This window comes from Hylobates moloch, unplaced genomic scaffold (assembly GCF_009828535.3).
Source record: "Hylobates moloch isolate HMO894 unplaced genomic scaffold, HMol_V3 SCAFFOLD_19, whole genome shotgun sequence".
Taxonomy (NCBI): domain Eukaryota; kingdom Metazoa; phylum Chordata; class Mammalia; order Primates; family Hylobatidae; genus Hylobates; species Hylobates moloch.
The window spans coordinates 6,393,402-6,409,808 of record NW_026652294.1 but is presented as its reverse complement, the minus strand read 5'-3'; the positions used below and the strand labels follow the sequence as shown (position 1 = coordinate 6,409,808).

General features: G+C 52.1%; 1 protein-coding gene across 1 annotated transcript in view; it reads right to left on the bottom strand.

The window, feature by feature from the left end:
- Positions 1-3,693, bottom strand: part of LOC116459241 (low-density lipoprotein receptor-related protein 5-like protein) — a 54,625-nt gene extending 50,932 nt beyond the window's left edge. The window contains exon 1 of the mRNA XM_032139568.2: positions 3,482-3,693. The gene's annotated coding sequence lies outside the window, so the exon portion shown is untranslated. The remainder of the gene's footprint in view (positions 1-3,481) is intronic.
- Between the last annotated feature and the right edge of the window lie 12,714 nt (positions 3,694-16,407).

Genomic DNA, 16,407 nt, shown 5'->3' with positions numbered 1-16,407 from the left:
AAAAAAAGAAAGAAAATACCCAGAAAGCACAATCTCCCCACCCGCAAGACAACCTCCCAGGGGGTCCACGGCAGGAGACCCCAAGCACGAGGGACAGAGAACAGTGTCCCTGTGGCGGAACCTCCAGCCCATCAGGCTCAACCAGAAAATGAGGCTCCTGCCACTGTGAGAGCAAGAGGCACCGTCGCGCAGCAGCCACAGGCTCTGGCACACCACGAGCCAGGCCAGCAAAGCGTCAACTGCCCCCTACAAGGCGACAGGCAAACCATGACAAACTGGAAACCAGAGACTGGACCTGGAGCACAGGGACCACCACAAGGGCCTTGGAAATGGGCAGGGACCACAGATGGCCACCCACATGTGTAAGAGCGGCCCGTCTGCACATGTCTCTGCATGGCTTAGGGACACAGGTCCCCACCCACTCCCAACCCAGGAAGGCAGCCTCCATTTAACCAGGTGGGGCAAGAAGGGATAGGGCCAGCGTCCGGATCTGCTTTTCTTTTTTTTTGGAGATGGAGTCTCGCTCTGTCCCCCAGGCTGGAGAGCAGTGGCACGATCTCGGCTCACTGCAAGCTCCGCTTCCCGGGTTCACGCCATTCTCCTGCCTCAGCCTCCTGAGTAGCTGGGACTACAGGTGCCCGCCACCATGCCCGGCTAATTTTTTGTATTTTTAGTAGAGACGGGGTTTCACCGTGTTAGCCAGGATGGTCTCGATCTCCTGACCTTGTGATCCACCTGCCTCGGCCTCCCAAAGTGCTGGGATTACAGGCGTGAGCCATGGCGCCCGACCGGGCTCTGCTCTTAACTCAGGGCTCTAGGCCCCCTCGGGGGCAACGAGCACAGAGCTCAGACCCCAAATACCTTCACCCACCTCCTGGTCCCCATCTGGACAAGGGTGCTGGGGACTGGCTCTCAGTCACACCCTCAGGGTACTCTTCAAAGGACAGCTGGGGCCCCAGGGCAGGAGCTTTTGGCCCCCAGCTCCCTTACCCCAGACACCAGCTCTTGGGACCCCACCAGCATCGGCAAGGTGGACACCATCGTCCCAATTTTGCAGATGAGGAAACTGAGGCTGAGGGCCGGCACACAGCTCTCCAGAGCTGAAGAGAATGCAGAGAGCAGCCGGAGCCAGCCGGTGGGTCCCTGGGGCCAGCTCGTAGCAAGCCACAGTCGCCTCCGCCCATCACACTTGGGTCGCGCTGCCCCAGGACAGCCCTCCAGGGCGGCCTGGCATGGAGCCCACACCCTGCTGCTTCCTGAACAAATAAGTGAACGAGGCCACCAAGCCAAGGGGCTGGATGCAGCCCCAGCTCCTGCCAGGGCCTCCCCAACAGACTCCCTGTTTGGAGAGCGCATTAAGTGTCTCCAAGGCCTCACAAACCACAAACGTCCAGCTGTCTCACAGCTTCTGTAACCCAAACTTGGCCCTCACTCTGCCCTCCCAGGGCTCCTCTCAGGGCCCAGGCCCCTCCTCTCAGAGGCCAACACTGACTCCCCAGCTCATTCTATCACCTGGCTCGTTCCTGAACCTCAGCAGGAGAGTCTCAGGCCAGATCCTCCCCACCAGCCACCTCCACCAGGATGCATGAGCCCTGTTCATGCTGGCTGGGAGACACAACCAACCAAGATCAATCCAATCAGTGGATACACTGACAAATATAATGTGATCCCTGGCCGGGTGCGGTGGCTCACAGTTGTAATCCCAGCACTTTGGGTAGCCGCGGCAGGCGGATCACGAGGTCAGGAGATCGAGACCACGGTGAAACCCTGTCTCTACTAAAAATACAAAAAATTAGCCGGGCGTGGTGGCGGGCGCCTGTAGTCCCAGCTACTCGGAGAGGCTGAGGCAGGAGAATGTCGTGAACCTGGGAGGCGGAGCTTGCAGTGAGCGGAGATCTCGCCACTGCACTCCAGCCTGGGCGACAGAGCGAGACTCCGTCTCAAAAAAAAAAAAAAAAATTAAAAAAAAAAATCAACTCTATTTTTGCCTCACACACAACTGAACTCCCCAGCTGTAATTCTTTCTCCTTAGGGGCTCGAACCACACGGACGACAGACATTTGATTCCAGCAACATCACCCAAAACGTGCACAAAACCCAAAACTGCAATGAGGTGAAAGGCAACGTGGTCGGCCTAGAAACCCCCCCTTTAAAACAAACAGCTTCTCCAAAACCCCTTTTGCCTCCTTCACCCAGGCATTTCCGGAAAAAGGAGCGGTGCTGGCCTGTACTCCCCAGATACTGTCGCTGTTTTGTCTTCACCTTGTTTTGCTAGCTCCAGACAAGGCCCCAAAATGTAAACACGCTCCTGAGAGGCAAATTTGGGGTGAAACTGTCCACAGAATCTCTAGGTTTGGGTCAGAGGCAGGAGAACTTGAAACAAAGGCCAAGCTCCTCCTGTTCCCCGCTGCCCCCTACACCTCCAGAAGAGCCCGGGGGAACTGACTACACGGCCACCCCCCTGCACCATCCACACTGGAAATATTCAGGGAGACAGCTGTTTTGCCTTAAGGAGGCACAGACAAAGGGGCCCGAGGTCCTCCCCGCTAAACTGCCACAAACAGAACAGGAGCCCGGGCGTGCACAGGCACTTGCGGCCGTGCCACTTGGCCGGCCATACTCCAGAAAAGCAAAACACGCACATCCGAAGAGAATGATTTAGGTAGCAAGAGGCTTGCTTCAAAAACCACATGGCCATCTCCAAATTAAAGGAACATATGTAGTGTTTTACAACTGCTTAAGTCTCCTGAGTCCTCCTGACCTCAACTCCACCCCTTGGGAAACACCAAAAGTTGGAGACAAAGTTCCCCGGCTCTACCCTCTCCCCACGGGAGTGTACAACTGAGGCACGAACCTGCCTCCCCTACTGCCCCGCGCTCTGACACCATGTCACCCCCCCGGGCAGCCGACCCAGGGAGGGACACCATCTGGGACCCCGGCGGCCACAAGGGGCATTCGGGTCGCCCCGGCACCTGGCAGGTGTCAGTCCGCTTAGAAACCCACAGCCACAGCTCACAAGGGCAGCGCCACCGGCCAGGCAGCCCCGCACCCGGGCTCAAAACTTTCTCGCTGCAACCTCAGCCCGTCCTCGAAGCACGCGGGCCGGCCGCGCGGCCGCTGGAAACAGACTCGCGAACCGGCTCCCCGGGCCAGGCCCGCCTCCGGGCCCCAAGTCCCAACTTGGTGTTCGGCCCGGGCCACACAGGCCCAGCGAGGGCTCGGCTCCTGACTTCCCGCGGGCGCGGGCAGGTGAGGACCCGCCGGCGCCGCCCGCGCGCCCTCCTCACCGGCCCGGAACGCGGCGTCCCCGGGTACGGCACGGGCGGGGACGCCGGGGACGGCGGGAGGATCCCCGGTGCGTGCCCCAACTCGCCCCCAACTCGCTTTCGAGGCGGCGGTGGCGCCCGCGCACTTGGTCGCGGGGCCGCCCGGGCCATTGTACGAGCAGCCCGCGGTCCCGGGTCGGCCCGCGCCCACCTACCTGCGGCGGGGGCCGGGCAGCCGCACAGCGCCAGCAACAGCGGCCACGGCTGCCCGGGCGGCGCTGCGTCCATGTTGTCCAGCGGCCGGACTGGCCGGCGCCGCGCTCACTCGGGCTCCATGGCGCAGCGGCGGCGGCTCCTCGCGCGTCTCCCGGTATCTCCGTCTTCCTAGTTGGGCGCCGCGGACGAGGACGACTGGGAGGAGGGAGCAAGGCGCGCGTGAGCGGAAGCAGCGCCGCGTCTCCGCCCCCCGCCGGCGCAGCCGTCCGCGCCCCCGGGAGCCGGCCGGCGGCCAGGCGGGCCCGACCGCCCCAGCGGCCCGGGTCCCCGCGGCCCCTCCCCGCGCTCCCCGCCCTGCCCTGGGGGCGCCGCCGGGAGGCTGGGCGCGGGGCTGGGGCGCGGGGTTTCCGCCCCGCGGGGCCCGGCGTCCGATCGGGGCCAGGAGCCAGGTGTGTTACCTGTGGAGCCTCTATGAGTGGGGAAACTGAGGCACGGGTGGGGCGGGGTTGCCCAAGGGCACACAGCGAGGCAGTTTAAGGGCAGGAAGCCTGGGGCCCCATGGTGCTGCCCCGACACTTGTTCTCACCTGTGGAGGGCAGAGGAGGGAACAGGGAGAGAACTGCATGAAGCTGGCCAGCTGAGAGTAGAGGTGGGTTTGAAGTTTTACTTTAAACTAAATGTGTATCCTCTACCTTAATTATGAATTATGAGACACGAAGACTGCGAAACAGACACGCTCCTCTAAAAGTGCCTCTAGGCTGACAGGGAGAAAGTCCCGCCAGGCTCCCAGACGCCACCTTTGAGTCCTTCAACAAGCAGGACAGGGCCTCTTGCCCACCGGTGTCAGCTCAGCCACTGAACCTTCCAGGAAGAAGAGGTGCTGGGAGGGGAAGAATCTCACCCAGGCACAGCCTGGAAGGGGCACAGAAGGGGCTCTGGAACCAGCAAGCCCAAGTTCAAACTCCCGATCTGCTACTTTCTAGAACGACTGTGCCCTTGGCGAGTCTAAATAGAACCTCTCCGGGCACTCCTTCCTCCCTTGTAAAGTGGGGACAGCAATGGCTACCTTGCAGGTTCAGAGAGGGCTTGCAATACCTCAGAGGACTGGGTGCCCGTGAACGTGTGCGTTCCTCCAGATTTGTGACAAATTTGCCAGGCTGGCGTCAGGCTGAACGCCTCTGCCCTCATGGGGTTTAAATTCTAGGAAGGGAGACCAACAAAAACAAGAAGACAGAAAATTATAACAACAAAAGCCCCATTGACACAACATGAAGAATGTCATGAGAAATGAAGGGTGTTGGGCTGCAGTGTTGGGAAACTGGCTTAGGGAAGGAAGGACACTTTGAGCTGCCACCAAGGAGCAGCTGTTCAGCGGAAGGGCGGTTCAGGAAGAGCACACATCAATGGAGGAGGCCCTGCGGCAGGGGCCAGCGTGGTTAATGGACCGGGAGGAGGAACCACATCAGGCCACGAGCTGGAGCTGGGGGGTGGAAGGTGGAGCTGGGGGAAGGAAGAGGCCAGCTGGGGCCAGCACATGTCAGACCTCAGGCAGGGAAGAGGAATTGAGAATGTACCCCACCAGCAATGGGAAGACAGGCTAGGATTTAAGCAGCAAAAATCCTTTCCCTTCTTGCACCCTGTGTCCACCTCTACCTCGACCCCCTTCCGCCTGACCTCACGGCAGCCAGGGAAGCTCCAGGGTTTGTGAGGGCCGCCATCTCAGGAGAGAAACAAGGGCCTCGGGCACCTTCAGGGCTGGCTCTGGCCACACTTCTTTCCTGACCTCTCAGCCTCCTTAGCCACTCTCCCTCCCCACCTCACCCTGTTCCAGCCACGGTGGCATCCCTGTGGGTTCTCAAACACACTGGGCACACTCCTGCCTCAGGGGCTTTGCACTTGCTGTTCTCTGCTGCAACTTTTTTTTATTTTTATTAGACAGGGTCTTGCTCTGTCACCCAGGCTAAAGTGTAGTTGTGTGATCTTAGTTCACTGCAACTCGAACTCCTGAGCTCATTCAATCCTCCCACTTCAGCCTCTCGAGTAGTTAGTTTTCATTGTTTTGTTTTGTTTTGTTTGAGATGGAATCTCACTGTTGCCCAGGCTGGAGTGCAATGCCACAATCTTGGCTCACTGCAACCTGTGCCTCCCAGGTCCAAGCGATTCTCCTACCTCAGCTTCCCAAGTAGCTGGGATTACAGGCATGCGCCACCACGCCTGGCTCATTTTTGTACTTTTAGTAGAGACAGGGTTTCACCATCTTGGTCTGGCTGGTCTTCAACTCGTGACCTCAGGTGATCCACCTGCCTTGGCCTCCCAAAGTACTGGGATGACAGGCATGAGCTGCCGCGCCCGGCTGTAGTACTTAGGACTGCAGACAGGGATCATCATGCCTGGTGATCCTCCCACCTTTTCTGCTTCAACTCTTTCACTCCACTTAGCCACATGGCTTACTCTCTTACCTCTTCAGCTCCTCAGTCAGGCCTGACCACCCGTATTGAAAATTGTAAATCATACCCCCCCACTGCCCACTCTTGCCAGCAGTTTCTGCTCCATTTCTCTGATTTACTTTTTCTCCTTTACACTCATCACTACCTGACTCATTACATGTTTACATATCTTTATTCCCTCCACTAGCAAGGAAGCCCCAGGAGAGCAGAGAGTGTAGTTTTGTTTCCTGATGTGTTTCCTGTGCCTGTACCAGGGCCTGGCACACAGTAGGTGCTCAGTAAATGTTTGTTGGATGAACAAATACAGTGAAAGGATCCAATCTACATTTATAAAGAGGGCACTCTGGCTGCTGAGTGGGGATGAGACTGTCAGGGGGAAAGAGGCCCCTGTGGGGGCCTGGCCAGCAGGTGGGTACAACGGTAGCAGCTTGGACTCAAGTGGATGGGGCCTGCTTAGGGCTCTGGATGCAGGAATCAAGGGAAGGGGGCACAGGATGGCCTACAACTGGTCCAAAGTCCAAGTCAGGTTTCTAAATTTGGGAAGCGATACAGAAAATCTGAAGACTCTACTGGCCAGTTATTTAAATGATTACATAGAAAATGTACCAAGAATATTAAAAAAAAAAAAAAAAAAAGCCTAGGCACGGTGGCTCACACCTATAATCCCAGCACTTTGGGAGGCTGAGGCGGGCAGATCACAAGGTCAGAAGATCAAGATGATCCTGGCTAACACAGTAAAACCCCGTCTCTACTAAAAATACAAAAAATTAGCCGGGCGTGGCAGCAGGCGCCTGTAGTCCCAGCTACTTGGGAGGCTGAGGCAGGAGAATGGCATGAACCCAGGACACGGAGCTTGCAGTGAGCCGAGATCCCACCACTGCACTTCAGCCTGGGCGACAGAGCGAGACTCCATCTCAAAAAAAAAAAAAAAAAAAAAAAGCATCATGAAGAGGTCATCAGAGACTTCCAGAGAGTAAAGGGGCTATGGGCCGGGCGAAGTGGCTCACGCCTGTATTCCCAACACTTTGGGAGGCCAAGGAGGGCGGATCATGAGGTCGGGAGTTTGAGACCAGCCTAGGAAACACAGTGAAACCCCATCTGTACTAAAAATACAAAAATTAGCTGGGCGTGGTGGCAGGCTCGTAATCACAGCTACTTGGGAGGTTGAGGCAGGAAAATTGCTAGAACCCGGGAGGCAGAGGTTGCAGTGAGCCGAGATTGTGCCACTAGACTCCACCCTGGGAGAGAGAGCAAGACTCCATCTCAAAAAAGAAACAAAAAAGAAAGGGGGATGCTGGGCGAGGTGGCTCAAGCCTGTAATCCCAGCACTTTGGGAGGCCGAGGCGGGCGGATCACGAGGTCAAGAGATCGAGACCATCCTGGCTAACACGGTGAAACCCCGTCTCTACTGAAAATACAAAAAAAAATCAGCCGGGCATGTTGGCGGGCGCCTGTAGTCCCAGCTACTCGGGAGGCTGAGGCAGGAGAATGGCATGAACCCAGGAGGTGGAGGTTGCGGTGAGCCGAGATCGCACCACTGCACTCCAGCCTGGGGGACAGAGAAAGACTCCGTCTCAAAAAAAAAAAAGAAAGAGGCTGTGGTCTGGGGCCCAAAGCACACTACTGCAAGGTCCCAGGGTGCCTGACTCCAACCAGAGCCTTGAGAAAATTCATTTGCAAAGAATGAATTAAAACTTATCAGTATTTTATGCTGCAGGATTCTGACACCCCAAGGACGTCATTTTTAGACCCTTCAGTAGTGTAATAAGTAACCAGAGGATGTGCTAAGCTTCCACTTCCCCAGACGGTTGCCTGTCACAGCTCATCAGGACACCAAATTTTTCTTAGGCCTCAAATTTGGAAAGGTTCACTCTCAGTTCATTCCTCAGATGCAAGTCCGTCCCAATCAAGTGACAAGGGCTCAGCACCTGTCCAATCTCATTGCTTCTGGGAACAGGGACCCATCAGAGGATGCTGTTTCAAGCTCTTTGACACTTGGGCAAAGTGCCTTTGTTTTCCCTCCCAGACTGGAATGTGCTAGCTCTGTGAAGTTACACCAGGCACAAGAGCCCCTCCCAACCCGGCCAGACTGACTGCTGTGGTCTGTGGTGCCCCTGGGGCTTTTGGAGCCACAACATCTTCCTGAGGGCAGCACCGGAGGAGGTCCCAGTGGGACTGCCCATTGCCAGGCCCATCCCTCAGGCCCCTGTAGACCTCTCCCCCCAAACAGGCAATACCTCCCAGCAACTTGCCCCAGGAGCAGGCGAGGGAAGGCCACCATTGGCCCATGGTGCTGGGCTCCGGAGGGCTTGGTTGATAACGGCATGGTTTCTATGAGCCAGCTGGGGTGTGAAGGACGCAGGCTGGATTCAGCTCTCTGGGCCTCAGTTTCTGCATTCAAAAAACGGGAATCATGATATCTGCTTTATTTTTTTTTTTTTTTTTTTTTTTTTGTGGTGCGATCTCGGCTCACTGCAACCTCTGCCTCCCAGCTTCAAGCAATTCTCCTGCCTCAGCCTCCTGAGTAGCTGGGATTACAGGCACCCGCCATCACGCCCAGCTAATTTTTGTATTTTTAGTAGAGACGCGGTTTCACCATGTTGGTCAGGCTGGTCTTGAACCCCTGACCTCGTGATCTGCCCGCCTCGGCCTCCCAAAGTGCTGGGATTACAGGCGTGAGCCACCGCGCCCGACCGATATCTGCTCTATTTCTTATCTCTCAGTGCTGATGTGAACCTCCAATAAGACTTTGAAAAATACTCTTTCTATCTTACTTTTATTTTTCATTTATTTTGAGACAATGTCTAGCTGTCTCACCTAGTCTGGAGTGCACTGGTGTGATCACGGCTCACTACAGCCTTAACCTCCTAGGCTCAAGTGATCCTCCTACCACAGCCTCCCAAGTAGCTGGAACTACAGTCATGCAACACCACACCTGGCTAATTTTTTCTTTTGAGACAAGGTTTCACTCTTTCACCCAGGCTGGAGTGCAGTGGTGTACTCTTGGCTCGCTGCAGCCTCAACCTCCCTGAACTTAGGCAATCCTCACACTTCAGTCTCCCAAGTAGCTGGTACTACAGGCGTGTGCTAGTACACCCGGCTAATATTTTTGTATTTTTGTAGAGATGGGGTTTCACTATGTTGCCCAGGCTGGTCTTGAACTCTTAGGTTTAAGCAATCTACCTTCCTCGGCCTCCCAAAGTGCTAAGATTATAGGTGGGAGCCACCCCACCTGGTCTGTAATCCTACCACTTAAAAAAGGCCTGTAACCCTAGCATTTGAAAAAAAAATTTTTTTAACTTTTTATAGAGATGAGGGGAGAGTCTCACTATGTTGCCCAGGCTGGTCTTGAACTCCTAGGATTAAGCCATCCTCCTGGCCTGGCCTCCCACAGTGTTGGCATTGTAAGCATGAGCCATTATACCTTACTTTTGTTTTTTTTTTTTTTTTTTTTTTTGAGACGGAGTTTTGTTCGTGTTGCCCAGGCTGGAGTGCAATGGCGCGATCTTGGCTCACCACAGCCTCTGCCTCCCAGGTTCAAGTGATTCTCCTGCCTCAGCCTCCAAGTAGCTGGGATTACAGGCATGTGCCACCACGCCCAGCTAATGTTGTGTTTTTAGTAGAGATGGGGTTTCTCCATATACCTTACTTTTAAAGCGCTGCATTCACGTAAATTGTGATTAACATGGATTCAAGAGAGGGAGTGAGGACAAATGAGCCAGGCACTCACCTCAGCTGTCATCCTCCACTTCTCTCCTCCTTCTGACAGTCATTGTCCATCCCTGTTTCTGTAGCCATTTCTTTGACCCTCCTGATCATTTGGCTGGCCACAGTAACTTGCCTCCTGGGAGAGAATGCCCTGGGCAGGCCCTCATGAGTGGTGAAAAATAATCTGCAGTGAAAAATAAAACTGCTAAGAAGTCTGGTCCACTGAACAGTCTTATTTTTTCACTGCAGATGAAGGAGTTGACATGCAGGTTTCATTTTCATTTTTAAGTGCTTTAAAGACACCTACAGTGGATTGAACAGTGGCCTTCAAAAAGATATATCCACATCCTAATCCCTGGGACCTGTGAATGTTAACCGAGTTGGGAAGAGGGTCTTCCCAGGTGTCACTAAGTTAAAGATCTTGAGATGGATTATCCAAGTGGACTCTGTGTCCAAGGACAAATGGTCCTTAGAAAAGAAAAGCAAAGGCTGGGTGCTGTGGCTCAAGCCTGTAATCCCCGCACTTTGGGAGGCCGAGACAGGTGGATCACCTGAGGTCATGAGTTCGAGACGAGCCTGGCCAACATGGTGAAACCCCATCTCTACTAAAAATACAAAAATCAGCTGAGCTTGGTGGCACGTGCCTGTAATCTCAGCTACTCGGGAAGCTGAGGCAGGAGAATTGCTTGAACCTAGGAGGCAAAGGTTGCAGTGAGCTGAGATCATGCCACTGCACTCAAGCCTGGGCGACAAAAGTGAAACTCTGCCTCGTAAAAGAAAAGAAGAGAAAAGCATACCGAGATTTGAGACAGAAGAGGAGAGTGAAGAAGAGAAGGCCATGTGAAGATGAAGCAGAGGTTGGAGCCACGCAACCACAAGCCAAGGAACACCTGGAGCCCCCAGAAGTTGGAAGACGTAGGAAGGAGCCTCCCCTAGAGCCTCCAGAGGGAGCACAGCCCTGGCAACACCTCCATCTTGGACTTCTAGCCTCTGGCACTGTGAGATCATCAATTCCCATTTTTGTTGTTGTTGTTGTTGTTTGTTTTTTTGAGATGGAGTCTCGCTCTATCGCCCAGGCTGGAGTGCAGTGGCACGATCTCGGCTCACTGCAAGCTCCGCCTCCCGGGTTCATGCCATCCTCCTGCCTCAGCCTCCCGAGTAGCCGGGACTACAGGCGCCCGCACCACGCCCAGCTAATTTTTTTTGTATTTTTAGTAGAGATGTGGTTTCACCATGTTAGCCAGGATGGTCTCCATCTCCTGACCTTGTGATCCGCCTGCCTCGGCCTCCCAAAGTGCTGGGATTACAGACATGAGCCACTTCGCCTGGCCAATTCCCATTGTTTAAAGCCACCAGATTTGTAGTAATTTGTTATGGCAGTTACAGGAAACTAATACAGCATGTAATCTTCACAAACTCCTATTACAGAAAAGGAAACTGAGGTCAGAAAGGTATGGGCTTGCCCAGTGTGTTAGGCCATTCTTGTATTACTAAAAAGAAATACCTGAGGCCAGGCATGGAGGCTGATGCCTATAATCCTAAGCACTTTGGGATACCAAGGATCACTTGAGGTCAGGAGTTAAAGACCAGCCTGGACAACATGGTGAAACCCCATCTCTAATAAAAATATGAAAATTAGCCAGGTGTGGTGGCATGCACCTGTAGTCCCAGCTACTCAGGAGGCTGAGGCAGGAGAATCACTTGAGCCCGGGAGGAGGAGGTTGTAGTGAGCTGAGATTGTGCCACTGCACTTCAGCCTGGGCAACAGGGGAGAAACCGTGTCTCTAAATAAGTAAATAAATAAATAAATACCTGAGACTGGGTAATTTATAAAGAAAGGGGTTAACTGGCTCACAGTTCTGCAGGCTGTACAAACATGGTGCCGGCATCTGCTTCGTTTCTGGGAAGGCTTCAGGGAGCTTTTACTCATCGTGGAAGGCAAAGCCAGAGCAGGTGCATCACATAGCAAAAGCAGGAGCGAGAGAGAGAGAGAGAGCAGGGAGGTGCGCGCACTTTTAAATGAGCAGATCTCATAAGAATTCGTTATTGCAAGGACAGCACCAAGCCACAAGGGATCTGCCCCCATAACGCAAACCTTCCACCAGGCCCCACCCCCAACATTGGGAATTATAGTTCAACATGAGGTTTTGGAGGACAAATATCCAAACTATATCATTCCACCACGGTCCCCCAGATCTCATGCTCTTTGCACATTGCAAAATATAGTCATGCCTTCCCAATAGACCCCCAAAGTCTTAATTCATTCCAGCATTAACTCAAAAGTCCCAATCCCAAGTCCAAGTCCAATATCTCATCTGAAGATGAGTTCCTTTCACCTATAAGCCTGTAAAAATGAAAACAAGTTATTTACTCCTGAGATACAATGGGGGCATCAGCATTAGGTAAACATTCCTGTTCCAAAAGGGAGAAATCAGTCAAAAGAAAGGGGTTATAGGTCCCAAGCAATTCCAAAACCCAGCAGGGTAATCATTCAATCTTTTGGCTCCAAAATAATCTCCTTTAACTCCATGTCCCACAGTCAGGGCACATTGGTGCAAGGGGTGGGCTCCCAAGGCTTTGGGCAGCTCTGTTCCTGTGGCTTTGCAGAATTCAGTCCCCACAGCTGCTCTTACAGATTGGAGATGAGGGCCTGCCTCTTTTCTAGGTGCAGGGTGCAAGCTGCTGGTGATCTACCATTCTGGGGTCAGGATGGTGGGAGCCCCCTTCCTGCAGCTCCACTAGGCATTGCCCCAGTGGGGACTCTGTGTGGGGCATTCCCTCCCCACATTTTCCCTCCAATGTGAGGGCTCTGCCCCTGCAGCAGCCTTCTTCCTGGGCTCCCAGGCTTTCTCTTACAATCTAAGCGGAGGCTGCCAAGCCTCCTACAGTCTTGCACTCTGCACACCTACAGGCTTAACGCCACATGGAAGCTGCCAAGGCTTTTGGCTTGAACCCTCTGAAACAGCAGCCTGAGCTATGTCTAGGGCCCTCTAAGCAAAGAGTGGAGCTGGAACAGCCTAGATGCAGGCAGGGAGCAGTGTCCTGAGGCTGTGCAGGGCAGTAGGGCCCTGGGCCTTGACAATGAAACCATTCTTTCCTCCTAGGCCTCTGGGCCTGTGATGGGAGGGTTGTTGAAGATCTCTGAAATGCCCTTGAGGCCTATTTCCTATTGTGTCAATTATTAGCACTGCATCCATTATTAGCACTCAGTTCCCTTTTAGTTATGCAAATCTCTCTTAACAAGTGGTTACTCCACAGCCTGCTTGAGCTCCTCTCCTGAAAAAGCTTTTTCTTTCTTTCTCACATGGCCAGGCTGCAAATTTTCCAAACTTTTATGCTCTGCTTTACCTTTAAATATAACTTCTAACTTTAATTCATTTATTTCTTCGTGCATTGGAGCATAAGGAGTTAGAAGCAGCCAGGCCACATCTTGAATGCTTTGCTGCTTAGAAATTTCTGGCCGGGTAGTGGTGGGCTCACACCTGTAATCCCAGCACTATGGGAGGCCAAGGTGGGTGGATCATGAGGTGAGGAGATCGAGACCATCCTGGCCAACATGGTGAAACCCTGTCTCTACTAAAAATACAAAAAAATTAGCTGGGTGTGGTGGCACGTGCCTGTAGTCCCAGCTACTCGGGAGGCTGAGGCAAGAGAATTGCTTGAACCCAGGAGGCAGAGATTCCAGTGAGCCGAGATTGTGCCACTGCACTCCAGCCTGGCGACAGAGCAAGATTCAGTCTCAAAGAAAGAAATTTCTTTGGCTGGGCGTGGTGGCTTACATCTGTAATCCCAGAACTTTGGGAGGCCAAGGCAGGCGGATCACGTCAGGAGATTGAGACCATCCTGGCTAACATGGTGAAACCCTATCTCTACTAAAAATACAAAAAATTAGCTGGGCATGGTGGCAAGCGCCTCCTCTTTACCCTAAATGCAAGAGACCCTAATAGGTAGGCAGGAGTATCACTGCCCCTATTCAGCATGAAGAAGTTACAGAAGACAGACCTTCATCCTTCTACAACCCCTAGGATTAAGGGTCCTCTTGTAAAAGTGAAAGGGGAGATATGTAGGAAGCATTCAAACCAGGGCGACTCCATTTTGAATACAGGCTAAGAAAAATGAAGCTGGATCACCAACTGGCAATTAAGGGCTGCACAGCCTGCAATTGCCTTGCTCAATTAATTTTAAAAAGAGGCCACCTTATGCTAATAATGACAGCTGTGGCAGTTTTTACAAAAAAGAGAAGGGGGGGTATGTTGGGAGAAAAGCTGAGTGTTGGGAGAGAAGCTGAGGCAGGGCTTGCATGTCTGTTAGACTTGCTGGCTCCTTGCTTCTAGCACTCCCATTATTTCAAGCAGCCATATATTTCTCATTCACTTGATACACTGTTTCCTTTCAATTCCCACATCCTCACCACCTGTTTGTTTGTTTGAACACCAATAAATAGCGTGGATTCCCAGAGCTCAAGGCCTTTGCAGCCTCCACCCTCCTGACGCCCTCTGGTCCCACTTTGTCTCAAACTATCTTTTTCTCATTCCTTTGACTCCTCCGGACTTTGTCGCCCCCACGACCTGGTGTTGGGTCTGATCACCCCAATAGGCACAGAAGACAGGAGAACAGATTTCCTGTTCTGGAATGTTTTCCAGACCACCCCACCTCCAGGCTTGGCAGCCACTGCATGGAGTGCCTAGCCTCGGCCCATCTTGTTGCTCTCTCTCTTACTCCCTCTTTCAAGTTCCCCTGTAAGTCCCCTTTCTTAGGCAAAGGGAGTGAGCTCTCTCCATTCCTACGCCTAAAGTTCCCAGACTCACCTTTGCACAGCCCAAGCACATCAGGGCTCTTGGCTGCAGGAGAGGCCTTCCAGGCCATCAGCAGCACCAAGGACCCGTGGGGACCTGGCAGTTAGCACTCCTCCTTTCATAGGAGGCATCCCTTGAGTGGCACTTGTGGTTTTAAGTAGTAATTTTCCCCCTCCCTTTAGGTTATTTTCCAATAGAAGGCTGAGGCAATCTACGATCTTTATGTCATTCATTCATTTACTCACTTATCCATCCAACACATATGTTGAGCAAAGTCAGTGTGCTGAGTGCAGATGCTGGGGCAACAAATACAGACAGACTTGTTTCCAGAAGCAAGCTAATGGATTGCTCACCTCACCTGCGGGCTATGGTGACAGTGGAAATGATTTATGCCCTGGGTATTGCCCTATGCACCGAAACCTAAACTCATAAGATGTTATTGAGGGGAGCAAGTATTCTTTACCTTGCAAAATGATTCACTGCAGGATTAAATAAAGCTGGAGAATTTCAGAATTTGAAAAGACATCAGGGGACCTGCTCCTTCAATCCCTTCATTAGTTATTGGTGAAAAATGGTATTTAAAAAGTTTAAGAGACTTGCTTAGAGTTATTCAGCAATGCCAGAGCCAGCGGGTCAGAGCCAGCACTGTTTTATTCATTCTCAGTGCTGGTCTCTTTCCTTCAGGCCCTGTATGATGCAGAGATGCTCCAATGATGCTGCTGCTGCTGCTAACCAGGTCAATATTTATCAAGTGCTTTCTGTGTGCCAGACACAGTTCTAAGTGCTTTTTACATGTTACAGCATTGCTCTCACGGCAGTCCCATTAACAACACTGAGACAGAGCTGAGACACAGAGAGATTAGACAACTTGTCTAAGGTCACACAGCTCAGAAGGACTGGTCTTGGGCTTCTTTTCCATTTGACTTTTGAGCCCATGCTCTGAACCACAACACTGTGGCTTTTCTTTAGAGTGACTCCCTGACCAGCAGTCCCCATAGAGAAATGTGTTTCCACTCACATATTGAAAGGAAAGTACTTCTGTATTGAACAATGTTTCAGTGCTTTTAAAACCAAAGCTTGGTATCATACCTTTTGGCAGCTCTTTTATAGTTGCCATATATGGAGCTGCCATTAAAGTTTGTAAAGCTTTGTGGATAAAAGCAGCATGAAAAGCAGTTCGTATGATGTGTGTGACAACAAACAGAATTGTGATCCAAATTACAGGTGAAACAGGACAGTGGCCCCCGGGAGGCTAGAAATACCTGCAGAGGCTTACAGAGTGAGATGTTTGTAAATAAAGCCATTCAAACATCAATCGTGTGTGGTTTTCCTGAGAAGCAACTGTATTTAAGGGACTGCTTACACAAAATCAAGTTCTTCTTAGCAAGGATAGCTTTAAATATTCTGACTTGAATGAAGGCCAGTCATGTTCTACCATTTTCAAAAATCCTCTAACTGAAGTCTTAGAGTTGATTTTCTTTTCATTTGTGATTAATTTCCCAGAATAACATTCCCAGCTCCCACCCCACCCAGCGTTTATAGTCCAGAGATTCTGAGAGTAGGAAGTCCTAGTAAAGCCCAGAATCTAAAACAAGTAAGACCAGTCAGTTCTCTAGTTAGCTTTTTTCCTTTCAAGTTGTTAGCCATATAAACTCTGGAAAGCCTAAACTTTAATGCACCCATCTCGGCAACATCTCCTCTAACGATGGGAAGGCGTAGAAAAGAAGAAAAGGGAACATTATGAATCTTGTGGGAACGCTGGAGTTTTGTCTGTTATCACAAGCAGCGTGAGCCCCAAGTCATTTAAATCCTCTGGGGGTGGGAAACATGATTATTTGCAAGGGAGCATTATTAGCTAAGTACAAATGGGTTGCTATTTGTTTTCTCTGTTCTTTGTGATGATTACAGGCTGGGGATGGTGTTTAGTGACAGGATCCAGCAGGTCAGTTATGACAACTTCATCACTGTCATTTT